Here is an 18,495-nt window from a genome sequence, read left to right as displayed (position 1 = left end):
AAGAACTTCCTCTCTGGTAACATCTTTGCTGTGTGCAGAATGGAGGGGATGCCGGGGAGCAGGGGGAAGGGCAGGAGGTGGGTCCTGGAGAGGGGCGGAGGTGTCCTGGAGCAGGGTATATGGTGCGTGCTTTGTGTGTGTGTGTGTGTGTGTGTGCGTGCACGTGCACAAGCGTGTGACAGTGGTCAGGTGCTGACCATGCTACGAAGTGACCAACTGCTGGGTTTGGTGGATGTGGCCAACAGAAGGAAGAGGGAAGATGCATTGGCTTCGAGATTTGGAGCTGAGCAACCGACAACATGGAGTTGCCATCATCACCTACTGATGACTCCAGGTGACCTGAGGGAGGTCCTGCAGTAAATCCAGAGCCAGACTTTGGAAGATGAAGAAGGGCAGGATGTAGCTCAGTGGTAGAGCATGTGCCTAGCATGCACAAGGTCCTGGGTTCAATCCCCAGGACCCCCATTCAAAAATAAAATAAATGAATAAATCTAATTACCTCCCCCTTCCAAAAATAAACAAAACAAAAGGAAGATGAAGAGAAAATAAATATGCCTAATTACCTCTCCCCCACACATAAAAAAGAAAACAAAAGGAAGCTGAAGAGACATGCCTTTTAGACTGCAGATAAGAAGAGTTAGTTCAGAGGCAGCCTCTCCCTTGGGAGCAGGACCAGCGTTGACTGGGTGCCACCCAGGCGTGCCTGGGCCAGGCCCTCCCCCAGGGAAATTTGATCCTCCTTATACCCTGTAAGGGAAAGGCTCCATGCTCTAGACTGAGTGCCTGTGTCCTCCCTAAGTTCATAGGTTGAAATCCTAACCCTCAATATGAAGATATTAAGAGGTGGGGCCTTTGAGAGGTGAGGAGGTTGTGAGGGTGGAGCCCTCATGAATGGGATTAGTGCCCCTTCCACCAGGGAAGACACCTGTCTGTGAACCAGAAAGACAGCTTCCATCAGACACTGACTCTGCCGGTGTCTTGATCTTGGACTTCCATTCTCCAGAACTGGGAGAAATCAATGTTTATGTCACCCTAGGTATAATGTGGTGTTGTACAACACCACGTGCATACTGGGTATCCTGGGGTCTTCCATTAGAGCAGCTTGAACAGGTTGAGACACTGACATTATTGTGCCCATTTTACAAATGAGGAAACTGAGGCTTGGAGGACTTGCCCATGGCCCCAGCACTTGAGAGCAATGCGTGGACCTGAACTCAGCCGTCTGGCTCCCAGATCTCTAATCTTCCTCTGGCTGCTTAGCCAGCTCTGCTCCCTGAACCCAGAGGGCCCTGTGCCTGAGACCACTGCCTCCAGGTGCTGGGCTAGAGGTGGGGTGAGCCCAGTTTTTCCTAAGGTCTGGGTAGCAGCATGTTCTGCTGTCAGTGAAGAGCTTTTGATAAAATGAAAATGGATGAGCTCTGAGTTGAGAGTGGCTTCCCTGAGTCTGATGTGAGAGCCACAAGAGGGGACAAGTAGGGGACAGGACACTGGAAGCTGCTGTCCTCTTGTAGGCATTCAGTCCATAAACAAGGAGCTCCTCTGAACTGGGCAAACTGTTCAGAACAGAGTGTGTATTGGTCAGGAAATGATAGGGCATAGTAACAAACAACTCCCAAATCTCAGTGGTTGAAAATAAAAGGCTTGTTTTTGCTCCTGCCTTGTGTCCAATGTGACCAATGGAGATGGCATTTCTACACGTACTTTCAGAAGAGGGGACAGAGAGTTGAGACAAGCAATTAAACATGGTTACACATCATTTCTCAGGTTGATTGCTCAAAGCTAGTCACATGGCCACATGTGAGTCCCAGGGAGGCAGGAGATGCGATGTTTCTGTAAGAGAAAGGGTGCTGTACAAAACTGAATTACTGCCGTTAAAGTCATCTAATTTAAAGTTACATTTTTAAAAGACTAAACACATAAAAATATCATCAGCCTCATAGCATTTCATTTAAAGGTTAGGTCGGGTGATATCTCAAAATCCCCATCATGAAAGTAGATAACTGTTACATAAAAATCAGTGTAATGTAACAAAAGTTGCAGAAAAGCAAGCATAAAAGATAAGATTTGTAAGATAAATTAAAGTAGGTCTATTTGGCTATATCATTCTAAGTTGTTGAAGACAGTATGATCTAGATTAAGAAGTGAGTCTGGGGGGAGAGAGAGTGGGAAGGGATAAATTGGGAGTTGGAGATTTGCAAATATTACCTAGTATATATAAAATGGATAAAAAACAAGTTTCCTCTGTGTAGCACAGGGAGCTATATTCAATATCTTGCAGTAACCTACAATGAAAAAGAATATGAAAAGGAATATATGTATGTATATGTACGACTGAAACATAATGCTATACACCAGAAATGGACACATTGTAAACTGACTAGACTTCAATAAGAAAAAAAATTGAGTCTGAACCTAATTAGCATATCATAATTCTTTTGAGAATATTTATTCTTATACCTAGGCCACACTTTTCGGAATTCTTGTTTAATTGGTCTAGGATATGAACTAAGGCTCAGTACTTTTGAAAACTTCCCCAAAATGATTCTAATTGGACACTCCCAACACTCCATTGTTTCTAGCTTGATTTCTAAAATAACATTTGAATTCTAACTTTCCAAAACTTTCTTCTCTCTCTGTATTGTGAGATACAATCACGTATGTTATTATTTTCTTTCATATGTTCTAAAAGTGTATTTCCTTTGTTTTCGCTCATGATGAAGCACTATGGCAAGTGAAAAAAAACGGAATCATCTGTTTTTGAAATGAAAGATGACTTACCTTGATTTGTGAGATTTGGGTGGTCTCAAGTTTTCTGAACTACTTAAAGAAAACTAGGTTATTTTTATTCAAAATATTTCTATTGAATATTTGGTGGGATGTTTTATATATATGTCTTTGGGTAGTCAGACTAAACAGTATTGAAATAATCTTTGGTTTTTGTGTTGTTTAATGTCATTTTATTTATTTTTTTAAAGCGAAGTATAGTCGCTTTACAATATTGTGTTATTTTCTGGTGTACAGCAAAGTGATTCAGGTATACATGTATATATTCCTTTTTGTATTCTTTTCCACTATGACTTATTAAAAGATTTTGAATGTAGCTCCTTGTGCTCTACAGGAAGACCTTGTTGTTTATCTGGTTTATATATAGTACTTTGTACCTGCTAATCCCGAACTCCTGATCTATCTTCCCCTACCCCTTTCCCCTTTGGTAACCATAAATAATTTCATTACAATTCAGTACTTGGCTATCATAGCATGAACTACTGGTTTGACTATTTTCATTAAATTCATGAGCCAGCAGTGGGTTAGTTCAGATGAAAGATAGAGAAAATAGACAAATGTTTGGCCAAAAACATTTGGTAATATCTTGATAATAAAAGAAAACAAAAAACAAAAAACAAAACAAAACAAAAGAAAGGGCGCTGTTTGTGCCACTGCCACTGCTGGTGACGGGTCATCACCAAACGTAATAAATAGTCTGGACCATTTGTCGTGCTCCTGGATGTTACCGGTCAGGACGTGGGAAAGAAGCCAGCACGGAGGGCTAGGGTCTGCTTGCAGAGTTAGGGGCCTCTGTGGGGGACTCCAAGGCTGAGGGGACCTTGGGCTTGGGGCTGGAGTCATCTGAAGAGGCCCTGCCTCACATGCATTTGGGACGGTTGTGAGGAGCCTCCACGTGGCCTCGGTGCAGCTTGGGCTCCCTCACTGCCTGGGGCTGCCTTTTAAAGGGGACTTTCCCGAGAGAGCCAGACAGAGACCATCTCATCTTTGGTGAACTGGAATCAAGAAGTCAAACACCATCACTTAACCTGGAGTGGTACCCAGCTGGGATTCAGGAGCAGGTAACACAGCCGCACTTCTTTGCAGGAGGCTGCTCTGTAGGAGGTCTGCTGACTTTAGAAAGTGCAGTCTGCCCCATAGGAGGGATGAGGGACAGGAGAGCAGCACTAACATCTGCTATAGCGGGAAGGACACAGTGCGTCCGAGATGCAGCCTCAGACCTCTCTTCACAGGTAGTGTCCTTGAGGCACCCCACTCCTGGGAGTATATCCAGAGGGAACTCTAATTTGAAAAGATACATGCACCCCAGTATTCATAGCAGCACTATTTCAATAGCCAAGATATGGAAACAATCTAAATGTCTGACAGATGACTAGATAAAGAAGTTGTGGTATATTTATACAATGGAGTATTACTCAGCCATAAAAAAGAATGGAATAATGCTATTTACAGCAACATGGATGGACCTAGAGATCATCATACTAAGTGAAGTAAGTCAGACTGAGAAAGGCAAATATCATATGATCTCACTTACATGTGGAATATAAGATATGATACAAATGACTTATTTTCAAAAGAGAGTCACAGACATAGAAAATAAACTTATGGTTATGGGGTGGGGAATGGGGGTGAGAGATAAATTGGGAGTTCAGGATTTGCAGATACTAACTATTATATATAAAATAGGTAAACAAAGTCCTACTTGTATAGCACAGGGAACTATATTCAATATCTTGTAATAAACATAATAATCAATGAAAAAGAATCTGAAAAAGAATATATATATGTATAACTGAATCACTATGTTATATCAGAAACTAACACAACATTGTAAATCAACTATACTTTAAACAATAAATTAAAAAAATTAAAGGGATGTCTTGTAATGAGCTATAATGGAAAAGAATCTGAAAAAAAATGTATGTATACATATGACTGAAAACACTTTGCTGTACACCTGAAACTAACATTGTAAATCAACTACACTGTAATAAAAAATAAGAATTATTAAAAAAAATTAGAGGGGTGGAGGGAGGAAATCAGTGCCTTGGGACACCTCGCTTGCCATGGAGGTGAGGCTGGGCCCAGACTTTGGACCCAGGTGCCCCAGGTGGCCCCAGACAACAGAGGCCCTGGAGAGGTGGTTCTAGTCAGGGGAGCAGAGGAGGCTGAGCCCAGAGTCCGGTCTGGAGCAGAACCTGGCGCCCACCATTCCCTGACAGCGAGCACACTTTCCCGGCTGCCCACGTGGACGGCCGGGAGCCCAGGGCGGAGCTCGGGAAGGCAGGCGCAGAGCTCTCCCGTGGGTCACCAGACATGGCTTCCCAAGCTGGTCAGTCGGGAATTCTCTGTGTGGGGCAGGCCTCCCCTGGGAGGTGGACGCTGATCTGGCTTAGCTAACAGCAGTGCCTGGGGCCTTATCCAAACGTGGGAGACAAAAATTTAGGAAACTACCCTGGAAAATGTTTCCACTGGGGGGGTCGGGCGAGCATCCTTGTGAATTGTCCCTTCTTTCTGGGGGCCCTGCAAGCCCAGCTTGGTCCAGCAGACCCTGTGGGGAAGGGAGGAAGGCGCCCCTCATCACAACATCTAGGGACAGATAAGTCCCTGATTTTTTTCAGTGCCTCTTCCACCCAGAACCACTCGGGGGAAGAGCTTTCCCTCTGGGCTGGGTGATGCCGGGTGATGTATTCAAAGCCAAGGCTACAATGCAACTGGGTGTCTGGCAAATATAGGGACATTAACTCTGGCCCCAGAATTCCCATCTTCAGACAGAGAAACTGTTGCACAGACAGACTCTGAAGGCCCAGAAGGAATGTCTGAGTGCATCCCCACGGCTGCAACAGAATAACAGACTGGGTGGCTCATGAACAACAGAAACATTTCTCATCTGGAGGCTGGAAATCTGAGCTCAGAGTGTCAGTGGGGTTGGGTGAGGGCCCTCTCCTGGGTGGCAGACTTCTGTTTGTGTCCTCACGAGGCAGAAGGGAGTCTCAGAAGCTCTGGGTCTGTTAGAATCTCTCATTCATGTCGACTGAAATAAAATGCACAGCCTAAAAGCTGAGACTTCTGTTTTATTTGTTGGACCTTCTGATGACTTGAGCTCAGGACACAGCACTTCAGATCACTCTAAAAGGCTGTTTCAAAGTGGCAAGTTAGAAGCCAGGATATAAGAGTTTTCATAACAAAAAACAAGTAGTTGCAACATCAAAAAATTATTGTTAATTAAAGAAAACCGGACATCTCAAGTTACGGAATTTAGCACTTTTCTATATGGGAAGGTGCAAAGGTCTGGGCTCATTGAAATCATTCCTTTGAGATGCACCTAGCTATCAAGGGCCAGTGTCCTGCTCTTCTCCATCCTGAGTTCACTCAGGGGGCACCACTGAGGGTGGCAGCAAAGGCTGGGCTGCCTGCTTGCCTGCATCTTGAGTTCCCTCCGCTCACTGATGGGGGTGGCTGTAGTGGCTGATGACTTGATGGCCACAGCATCCTTTGTTTACTGATATGGCTCGCAATATTTTTCATTCACATTAATAATCTCTAATCCCATTTACGAGAGCTCCACCTTCATGACCTAAGCACCCACCAACACACCATCACCTTGGGTATACAGATTCCAATATGTGAATTTGGGGAGGATACAATATTCAGAGAACAGCAAAGGAGGTGAAGAGTGACCAGGCCATCTGAGTCATGGACAGTCGGCTGGCTCTCTTCCTGGGGGCCCAAGACTTGCAGCCCACTGGGGAGACTAAGATCATGGTGGGGATGTGGCACCTGCCTGGGCTCCCTCAGCGGGCCCCACAATCTCTCCTCCTTCCTTAATGATGAAACCCTCAGTCTTGAGCATGGCACATGGCTCTCTGGACTGATTCTAGCCAATAGGATATGAGTGGCAACACATGAGCAACTTCCATCCCAGGAAGTAGTTTTAAAAGGAGTGGGCAAGCTCTTCCTCCCTCTTTCTCCTTCTGCTGGCTGGAATGTGGACATGATGGCTGGAGCTGGAGCAGCCATCTTGGACCATGAGGTAATCTCGGGAAGGGAAGCCACACACAGCTGAACCTGGGAGAGGTGGAGCCTGAGCCTCAACATGCTGCAGCCTCCCCAGCAGACCTTCCTACCTCCCCCACGGAGTAACTGCCATCTTGCTGAAGTCACTGTTGTTTTTAGGATATCTTTCACCCACACCCAAAGACAATCCTAACCGCTACACCACTCTGAGCATTGAGAGTCAATTATGTTTTTCTTGTGGTGGTTGTTGTTTTTATTTTTTAATGGAGGTACTAGGGATTGAACCCAGGACCTCGTGATGCTAAGCATGCACCCTACCCGTGCTATTACCTACCCCCTCCACTCCCAACAAGAGTCAATTATGTTTCTGATGCAAAAAATTAGCCAGTGGTTATGAGTGATCTCACTGTGCTGGAGCATCATAGCTAAGCTCAGGAGGTTTACTGTGGAATGACCCTGGCTTTGCCAGGGATGAGGCCTCCCACACATGGCCCTGTTACTAACTATGGTGACAATGGCATATGTTTGGGAGTTAAGACCATACACGAGAAGTGAGTCAGCTCAGGTGTCCAGGGGCAGACTGGGCATCCTTTTATATTCCTCCCCTCTCCAAACCCCTGGCAATGGCAACATGGCACAACCCCAAGTGGACCCAAGAAGAGGGTGGGGGTGTAGGCGAGTATCAGTGGACTCTTGACTTGGATGTACTTCCAGAAAATAAAAAAAAGGCATGATCGTATTGATTTATAAACCAAGGTAGAAAAGCCTGCAGCCCAGTGTGTGTGTAGGAGGCAGTGTGGGTAGAGGTGTTGGCCTCCCCAGGTCCTGGAAAGGCTGCAAGCTCAGAGTCTGCAGTCTAAGGACAGAGTCAGCCAGGGGCTTGGCTGGGGGGGGGGTGGAAGGGAGCATCAGTGGAGAGATTGTCCACAAACACAGCGGGGTGAGCACTCTGTTTGCCTCTAATCCAGGCTCCACCTTAAGGCTGGCAGTGCTGTGTTTGCACTAGGAAGTGACCATGGGAGAAGGCTCAGTACCCACCCTCGTTAGTTTGGGTCTTTGTGGGATGAGGAGGTCCAGTTCCCTCCACTGAAGGCTGCTGGTTACGATGAGTCACCCTATGGACAGAACTGGAGCCAGACTTCCCCAGAAGGGATGAGGCCAGCTGAGGAAACAGCCCTAGACCACAGAGGGAAGCCTTGCCCACTGCCCATTAGCCTCAGTCCCATCTCTCATCTGTACATGCAAACAGGCAGCCAAGGAAAACAGTCCTGGAAAGACAAGGACCCAGTTGTCCTAGGAAGACAGAGATAATAAAAGCAATGAATGAAACTTAAAAATCTTATTAACATTCCAGAGATGTTAATTGCATTCACAAAACAAGAACAGGAAGCCAGAGAAAGGGAAAGTCAGGGAACAAGGAAAACTTCAGGGAGATTAAAAATATGATTGTCAAAAAACACAAAAAATCAGGAGACGACTTGGAAACTAGAGTCCAAGAAACTTCCCAGACTAGGTCACAAAGACAGAAAGATGACAAACATGAGAGAAAGTTAAGAGTTGTGTGGCATCAGTCCAGGGTGTCCAAAATGTCTGATAGGAGTTCAGAAACTAACAAGATTCTGCTTAAGCCGTGTTTAGAGGAACGTGTAAAGCTTTAATGCTTATTTTAAGAAAGAAGAAAGACCTCAGAATCAACAATCTAACCTTTCACCTAAAAACACAGAAAAAAAGAAAAGCAAAACAGACCTAAAGCAGGCAGAAGGAGGAAAATAATAAAGATCAGAACAGAAATTAGTGAAGCGGAGAATGTAAAAGCAATAGAGGAATTCAGTGAAACCAAAAGCTGGTTCTTTCAGAAGCTCAACAGAGTTGACAAACCATTAGCTGGATGGACTAAGAGAAAAAAAAAAACTCAAATGATAGAATTAGAAATGAAAGAGGGGACATTCCTACTGACTTTATGGAAATGAAAAGGATTATAAAGGAATACGATGGACAGTTGTATGTCAACAAATTAGATAATGGAGGTGAAATTGACAAATTCCTAGAAAGGCACCAATGACCAAAACTGACTCAAGAAGGCATAGATCATCCGAATAGACCTATAACAAACAAAAAGATTAAATTAGTGGTTAAAAAAAAAAAAAAGCTACCTACAAAGAAAATCCTAGGCCCAGATCGCTTCAGCACTGAATTCTACTGTCGCAGACTCTTCAGGTTACTGTGACAAAACACTGAGACTGGGTGGCTTGTATACAAAGGAATTTTGATCACAGCTCAGGGCTGGAAGTCTGAGATGAGGGTGGCAGCATGGTAGGGTGAGGGCCCTCTTCCAGGTTGCAGACTACCATTGTGTATTCACATGGTGGAGGGAGCAGGGAGCTCTGGCAGATTCTTGAATAAGGCATCCTGTTTCTTAGGGCTCCATTTTCATGACCTACGCACCTCCCAAAGTCCCCATTTTCTAACACCATCACGTTGGGAGTAAGGATTCCAACATGTGAATTTGGGGGGCACACAGTCAGACCAGAGCACCTTCCAAATATTTAAAGGAGAATTTATACTAATTCTTTACAAACTTCAAAAAATAGAAGAGGCAGGAACACTTTTCCAACATATGAGTTCAGTATCCTTGTACCAAAACCAAACAAGACATCACAAGAAAAGAAAGTGACAGACTAATACCTTTTATGAATATGGATGAAAAAATCCTCAAGAAGAGCAAAGCAAATCCAGCCACAAATAAAAATAATTATATATCATGACCAAGAGAGATTACCCAGAGATGCAAGGTAAACACCTGAAAATTAATATAATACAAGTCAGTTGAATAAAATACAAAGATCACATGAACATTTCAAAAATCATTTGCCAAAATCCAACACCCCTTCATGATAAAAATACTCACAAATGAGGAGCAGAAGAGAACTTCCTCCACTTGATAAAGGCATCTATGAAACACTGCAGCTAGCATCACCCTCAACAGGGAAAGACTGGGCGCTTCCCCTTAAGATCGGGACCATGACAAGGATGGTTACTTTGGCCACACTTATTCAGTGTTATACTGGAGACTCTAGCTAGGGAAACGAGGCAAGAAAAAGAAATAAAAGGCATCCAAATGGGAAAGGAAGAAGTTAAATGATCTCTGTTTGCAGATGACATGATCTTACATATATAAAACCCTAAAGACACTACCAAAAAACAAACAAACAAACAAACCCAACAACAACAACCCTTTTAGAACTAATAAAATAAATGAATTCATCAAAGTGGCAGGATGCAAAACCAACACACACAGATCATTTGCATTTCTATACACTAACAGTGACACTAACAGTGACACTATACACTAACAATCTGAAAAGGAAATTAAGAAAATAATCCCATTTATGGTAGCATCAAAAATGATAAAATACTTAGGAATAAAGTTAACCAAGAAAATGAATGACTTGTGCACGGAAAACTATAAAACATTGCTGAAAGAAATTAAAGACATAAATAAATGGAAAGATATCATATGTTCATGGATTAGAAGACTTTGTATTGCTAAAATGCCCATGTTACCTAAAGTAATCTACAGATTCAATGCAATCACTATCAAAAACTTAGTGGCATTTTTTTTTCAGAAATAGGAAAAAACAAAACCATCCTTTAATTCATTTGGAAGCACCGAAGGCCCTGAAGAGCCAAAAAATACTATTGAGAAAGAAAAGCAAAGCTGGAAACCTCACGCATCCTGATATCAAAATATATTACAAAGTCACAGTAATCAGAACAGCATGGTAGTGGCATACAGACAGACACAGACCAATGGAACAGAATAGAGAGCCCAGAAATAAGCTCTGAGGTATATGGTCAAGTGATCTTTGACAACAGTGCTAAAGTTACACAATGGGGCAGGATGATCTCTTCAACAAATGAGGCTGGGAAAACTAGATAACCACATGCAGAGGAATGAAATTGGACCCTTGCCTTACACTGTATACAAAAGTTAACTCAGAAATTAACTCCCAAATGGGTTAAAGACCTAACACAAGACCTAACATTATAAAACTACTAGATAAAAACATAAGGGGAAAGCTTTATGACACTGGATTTGGCAATGATTTTTTAGACATGACATCAAAAGCAGAGAAAAGAAAAACTATTAGACACATGGGACTACATCAAAAATTTAAACTTTTGCTTACCTAAAGAAACAATCAACAGAATGAAAAGGCACCCCATGTGGCAGGAGAGAATATTTGCAGACCCCGTATCTGATAAGGGGTTAGTATCCAAAATATATAAATAACTCCAGCAACTCAACAACAAAAAAGCAAATAGCTTGATTAAAACCGGGCAAAGGATTTGAATAGTCAGTGTAATAGGGAAGAAGAAATCTGACTCCGTGTTGTATCATTTCTTTTACTTTAACCTTTGCATTATTCTATTGCTATTGCTACAAATTAATTACTAAAGAGATGTTGCCTATAAGTTTAAATTATACATAATAGCCCATCTCTGGGAGCCCTGCCTCCCAGGTAATGAGTGTTAAGCTAAAATACTTTTCTTTAGCTCACAGCTAACATTCTGACCAGACCCACCTGTGAATGATGGAAGGAAGAAATTAACACGTTTCCTCCTGAGGCTGACCGGAACCAGGAAATATTTGACCTAACCCTCCCTTTTTAGTATAAAAAAGCCTCAGTTCTAACTCAGGGAAGATCTTTCTTTGGGATGCTAGTCCACCACCTTTTCAGTCTGATGGCTGAATAAGGTCATTATTCCTTGCCCAAACAATTTGTCCCTTGATTTACTGGCCTATTGTGTGGTGAGCATTATGAGCTTGCAGTTGATAACAACAGTTCTCAAAAAAATGTAGAAATGGCCAATAATTATAGGAAAAGATGCTCAACATAGCTAATTATCAGGGAAATGCAAATCAAAACCACAAAGAGATATCACCTCACACCTGTTAAGAGAGTCACTATCAAAAAACAAAACAAACACAAAATAGCAAGTGTCTGGTGAGGATGTGGCAAAATCAGACCTTCGTGCTCTGTTGATGGGAATGTAAGTTGGTGCAGCCTCTGTGGAAAACAGTATGGCAGTTCCTCAAAGAATGAAAGATAGAATTACCATAGGATCCAACAATCTCCTTTCTGGATACACATCCCAAAGAATGGGAAACGGGATCTCAAAGAGATATTTGTGCATCTATGTTCACTGCAGCATTATTCACAATATTCAAGGGTTGGAAGCAACCTAAAAGTCCATCGACAGATAAATGCATGAAGTAAATATGGTCTATACACACAATGGAATATCACTCAGTCTTAAAAAATTGCAAATCCTGCCATATACTACAACATGGATGAACCTTGGGGACATTGTGCTAAGTGAAATAAGCCAGCCACAGAAAGACAACAAACACTGTATCACTCGACTTACATAAGAGATCTAAAATAGTCGAACTGTTATAAACAGAAGGTGGAATGCTGATTTCCAGGGTTAGTGGGAGGGGAACGGGAGGAGCCGTATAGAATTGTAAGATGAAAAAGTCCTGGATATCTGCTGTACAGTAATGTGGGTACAGTTAACCATACCATACTATACACTGAAAAATGGTTACAATAGTCAATTTTGTCATGTTTTTACCATAATAAAAAAAATACTCAAGTTCTTTGGATATTTGTACAACTTGCATAGGGAGGTAAGTATAAAAAATTTTTTTTGATGTTAAGAGACCTAAGCATTTAGAAAAATTAACCATGTTTTTTCACTGAAGTCTCAGTATCTTAAAAGTCAATTCTCCATAACTTGATCTTTAGATTTAATGTAACCTTAATCAAAATAGCAGCAGTTTTGGGGGGTTTTTCGGGTGGAACTTGAGAAACTGATTCTAAATTCATAGCCAAAATGTTCTTGAAGAAGTATTGGAAGAAAGTGAGACGTTATCAAACTTCCTAAAATAATACTGCCAATGTGTTACTGGCAAGACTGGCTCTGCAATTTGCAGGACCCGGTGCAAAGTGAAGATGCAAGGCTTCTTGTTCAAGAATTAGCAAGAATGCCAAGACAGCAGTAGGAGAATATTAAATCAAGTGCAGGGCTCTTCTGAGCAAAGGCCCCTGTGCAGCTGCATTGGTAGCAAGCCCATCAATTTGGCCTGATTTTTGACTCAAAAGTATCAAATAAACCAGTGTATCAGAACAGGGAGCCCAAGCACATAAGTTCATTTGACTCGTGACAAAAGGTGGCCCAGCAGGAGCAGTGGGGAAAGGGAAGTCTTTTCCGTAGATGGTGAGGGGAGAAATATCCAAGTGCAAAAAAGTATAGACTGGGAAAGATTAAACAGTCCTTAAAAAAGGAAGGACATTCTGACATGTGCTACAACACGGATGAATCTGGAAGACAGTATGCTAAGTAAAATAAGCCAGACACAGAAGGACAAATATAGTATGATTGCACTTACATGAGGTACCTAGACTAGTCAAATTCATAGAGAACAGAATGGAGGATGGCTCCTACCAGGGGCTGGGAGGAGAGGGGGAATGGGTAATTATTATTTTATGGGTACAAAGTTACAGTTTGGGAATATGAAAAATTCTGGAAATTAATGGTGCTAATGATTACAGAATAATGTGAATGAGCTGAATGCCACTGAACTGTATGCTTAAAACGATTCATCTGGTAAATACTATGTTACATATATTTTAACAATGAAAAAAAAGATGTAAAGCAAAAAATATAGCTGTAGGAGAAAATATAGAAGAATAACTTCATGATCTTGACCTAGAGAAAGGACTCTGAAGCAAGATTCAAAAAGCACTAATGATAAAATGATCACTTTGATTCATTTGAATCAAGAAACTTTTCTTTATCAATGATACTCTTAATGGAAGGGAACAGTAAGTCACAAAGTGGAAGAAGACGTTTGCAACACTTGTAACTGGCAAGGGGCTCATATCCAGAATATATAAAGTATATCTAAAAATCAATGAAAAATATAGAACAGTGATTAAAATGGAAAAAGGGCAAAATGTTGAAATAGGTATTTCCAGAGAGAGGATATCCAAATGAATAACATATGTGTGTGTGTATATATATATATATATATATATATATACACACACATATATATACATATATATATATATGCTTTAACCATGCAAATTAAAATCACAACAAACTAGCAGCCTACATCACCAAGACTGACAACGCCAGGGGTTGGCACGTGTGTGAAGTCACAGGAACCCATAACATCGCTGGTGCTATAATCACCTTGGAGAAGGATGTGGCTGTGTCCTCTAAAGCTGGAGATTTACACACCTGTGAGCCTGCAATTCCTCTAGGAGCTACTTACCTACTAGTGTGAGTGTGTTTTGCAGACAAATACCTATGCAGGTATATTCTTAGCACTATGTTGACCACAGCCTCTGCTATGGACCAAATGTTTGTGTCCCTCGAATTCGTATGCTGAAACTCAATCTTCAACATGATGGTATTTGGAGGTGGGGACTTTGGGAGGCGATTGGGTCATGAGGGTGGAGCCTTCATGTGGGATTAGTGCTCTTATCTGAAGAGACACAAGAGAGCTTTCTCTCTGTCTCTCTTTCTCTCTCTTCCATGTGAGGACACAGGGAAAGACATTTTGGACTTCCCACCTCCAGAACTGTGAGAAATAAGTGTTTGTTTTAGCCACCCAGTCTTTGTGGTTTTTTTTTTTTTCAATGCTCCAAAGACCCGGACTCCCTGATGGCTTTCAGGGAAGAGTTTTTATTTAATTGTATGAAAAATTTTTTTTATTGATGTGTCATTGATTTACAATGTTAGTTTCAGGTGTTCAGCTAAGTGATTCAGTTAGTTATACATATACATACAAATGTATTCAGATTCTTTTCCATGATAAGCCATTACAAGAAATTGGATACAGTTCCCTGTGCTCTGTATTAGGTCCTTGTTGTTTATCTATTTATATACAGTGATGTGTGTCTGTTAATTCTCAACCCCTAATTTATCCCTCCCTGCCCTTTCCCCTTTGGTAAGTATAGTTTGTAACCATCAGTCTGTGGTATTTTTGTTATAGCAGTCTGAACTGACGAAGACAGTCCCCAGATGGAAACAGTGGAAATATTCATCCATAGGGTAATGGGCTGAAAAAAAATGTATATTCCTACAATGAATTCTGTACAGCTGGAACAGAAGGAACAATTCCCAGTACCGCCCCATCTGCCAAAAGCAAGCAAACAAACAAACAAAAAACCCCAGTGGTTCCAGGAGTCCCAATGCATACAGCATGCATACAGTATGCATACAGTATGTACAGATGCATACAGCAGCAGGGTGAAATCTTTTTTTTTCTTTCCAGACAGGTGATGTAGGATCCACTGATGGGGACTCTGGTGCTACTGCTTCTTTTTTTTTTTTTTGGCAGGGGGAGTAATTAGGTTTATTTATTTATTTTTTTATTTTAACAGAGGTGCTGAGTATTGAACTCAGGACCTCGTGCGTGCGAAGAACACGCTCTACAACTGAGCTATACCCTCCTCCCTAACATGGTGAAATCTTAAAAGCACATAATATGGAGAGAAAGAAGGTGGATCTAAAACTGCGTACACTGCTTGATTCCACTGGTAAATGGTACACAGACATGCACATCTCACCCTCATCATTTAAGGATGCCTGCTTAGGAGGTAAACTAGAAAGCCACTTTAGGAGGTGCTTCCTGGGGACGCCAGAGGTCAGGAATCCAGGGAGGGGGCAGGGAGGGAGGAAGTGTAACTGGGATGCATCTGCCTGGTGACCACATAGGGGTTTGCTTTACAATAATCTGCTAAGTTGAACATTTCCATTTGAAACATTTTCCTGGGTGTATGTTATATTCACCATAAAGAGGAAAAAGGGAGAGAAAGGAGGAGAAAGATTAGAGCAAGTAGGAAAAAAAACCCCTGTTTTGGAGTGTGGCTGAGACAGGAAGGTTCCTGGAGGAGGATGTGGACTTGAGCTGTTTTTCCTGCTTCTTTTGTGTATTGAATGACCTCTTCCCCAGTCCGCCCCCTGTCGTGGTCCTCAGGCTCTTAGGAGGAGTTCGTGCGTAAGACGAGGACGCTCCTACCCTAGTGACAGCTGCTGCCCAGGCAGACATGGCCTCTGACCTACATGAGATGCTCTGTGCTGGCCAGCTGAGCAAGTTTTTTTCCCCCTGCTTCTTCGTGCGCAAGGCCGTTTTAACTGGATGCCAGGCAGTGCGATTTGACCAAGCGGGCTGCACGATACATTTATATTCTTAGAAATAGTCTTGAGCTTTTTTCATGAGGTGCGAGGAAGTGACTTAAAAGTTGTTTGATCTTTCCTGGTCTCAATTTTCGGACTTGCCGGCTGAGTTTGGAGCTGTGCTGTCCAGGTGTAAGAGTCTGGTATAACCCTGGGCACTCTACCCGATACCCAGTGAATCTGAGGCTCCGATCTGGCCAGCGGAGCCCCACGTGGGCACTGGGCACGAGCCTATCTCCCCTTACGGGCTCTTCACAGGGGTGTGTGAGTTCCCCAGGGAACCTTCTGCAGATCACCAGAGCTCTCTGTTGGCAGCGGTCTCCTTTTTGGTCCTCTGTCCTGAAAATTCTGGCTGCCTTTATCTCCCTGGATGTCCAGCTCCATCTCCTGAACTTGGGAGCCCTCTCCCTTCATCCAGGAATCCCTGTCTGCTTTGCAGTGAAGAGATCTCTCAGGCAGTGAGCGGGCCATCACAGGCCTCACCCCATCCATTTCCCATCTCCCAGGGACCACCGTCCTTCCTTGCCCGATGTCCTGTTGTTCACCTAGCTTATCTGATCATGTTGGCAGTTTTGGAGGGAGGGTAAATCTAGCCCCTGGGACTCCATCCTGGAAGAAGGAAGGAGGGGAGGCAGCCCGGGTGGGTTTAAAAACAGGAGTAACAACAGTGTGGTCCACTGATGGGAGCAATCTGGTAGAAGTGAAAGGTTGATGATTCGGAGGAAAGGAGAGAGAACCAGTGATGTCCTTGAGTAGACGGGGGAGAAGGCAGGGGATGGGTAGGGGGTGGGGGCACCAGTGGAGGGTGGGCTGTACCTTGAGCGGGACAGGAGGGACGCTCTGGGCACAGGGCAGGCAGACAGAGGTCTCAGAATTTCTTTCTGCTCTTAGGAGGAGCTCATGTCCTAGAAGATCAGCCTTCCGAAAGTGGGGAGCCATGAAAGATGCTGACTTCAAGAGACTACTGTGTGCCTATCTTTTATGCATATTTTCAATGATCCTCGGCATCGTCATTTCATCATTCCTCTTGGAGAACTTTGCAATATTGGAAACACACTGGACATGGTCATGCACCTGTTCTGTTTTGGTAACTGCTGTCACCTTAGTATTACACTGAGTGGTGAAACCAACTGCATCTCTCAAAGAAGTTCATTATCACAAGGTCACCAGCCTTTTGAAATGCTGTATCAACTTTCTTATGTCTTGTTTCCCCTTTCCGGTAATTTTTGTTCTGTATGGAGCACCACTAATCAAGTTGGTGTTGGAAACGTTTTCCTTTGCAGTTCGCTGGTCTACTTTTACTACTGTACCCTGTTCATGTTTGTTAGGACCAAACTTCAAAGCAGGTCTAAGAGTTTTCTATAGAAGCGGGGTCACATCCATTGGCAGAAGAGTCTCTCGATCATTATGGTTTCTAGTTTTGTAGGAACAAGGCTTGGGGACTTTCCTTTTCCACTTGATTGGGGAAGACCATGGCAGGAAGGACCCGTTTCCTGCACGCTTGGAGCGACCTTTGGCTACATCACTATCCTTGTCACTTCACCAATCTGGATATACTGGGACAGAAAGGACCCCACATCCAAGAACATGTAATTGGAGCCAAGGGAGAAGGTAATTCTTTGCGCAGATTCCATAAAGACTGTGCAGGAATGCACATGGTCTAAGCCAGGCAGTCCCGCTGTTTTTTCATGGAGTTATACAGGATGTGATTGGAGCTTTTGAAATTCTAACCCCTCTGAGAGATTGCACCTTCTAGTTGAAATAATGTATTTATAATAGAAAAAAAACCAGGGGAAGTCCAGCGGTACAGAGGCTGAGAAGCCCCCGGACGGGAGGGCCAGGCGAGCCCCAGTACAGCTGCGCGTGCCCAGGCTGGGCGCCCAGATCCTGCACTTTTGATCACTAGGGAAACACGATGCCCTGGGTTCACCCTGCTGAGAGTCACCTTCATCACACATCTTTCAAAGGCACCCATTTCTCAAGCCCCAGTGCCAGTCCGTCCAAGGCTAGCCTGGGTGGTCGGCTTATGTCCTGGTACCCTCAGGCGCAGTCGCCTGGTTAGCCCCCGCCTCTGCGGATGAGTGTGCTTGGCTGAAGGTCAGGCATGGAGATGACTATCTGGCCTGGGGGCTTGGACTCCAGAGCTTTCGAGGGCCCCGCGGAACGTCAACTCAGAGACACTCCCACAGGGGGCGCTCAGCCTGCAAGGTCTTCCTGAGCCCTTGATCTGAGTGCAGGCCGACCCCTGCTTGGCCAGAGGATGGTCAATGCTGACCGATGTCTCCGGCCAGTGCAGTGGACGTTGGCCCCAGGCCAGTCCGAGGCAGCTAAGGCGCGGCCTCCCGAGCTGCTCTTGCCCCTCCCACAGGGGCTGCTGTTTGCCACTCTCTGGCTCTCAGCTGCCTTCCACCACGCTGGGGCTCCAGGCCCTGGACA

General features: G+C 43.6%; 1 pseudogene; it reads left to right on the top strand.

Moving 5' to 3' along the window:
- Positions 1-16,996: 16,996 nt before the first annotated feature.
- LOC102533129 (phosphatidylinositol-glycan biosynthesis class F protein pseudogene) lies at positions 16,997-17,652 on the top strand (annotated as a pseudogene).
- The last annotated feature ends 843 nt before the right edge of the window (positions 17,653-18,495 follow it).

Source organism: Vicugna pacos, chromosome 27 (assembly GCF_048564905.1).
Source record: "Vicugna pacos chromosome 27, VicPac4, whole genome shotgun sequence".
Taxonomy (NCBI): domain Eukaryota; kingdom Metazoa; phylum Chordata; class Mammalia; order Artiodactyla; family Camelidae; genus Vicugna; species Vicugna pacos.
The sequence above is the reverse complement of the archived record's forward strand: the minus strand, read 5'-3'. Positions and strand labels throughout refer to the sequence as shown.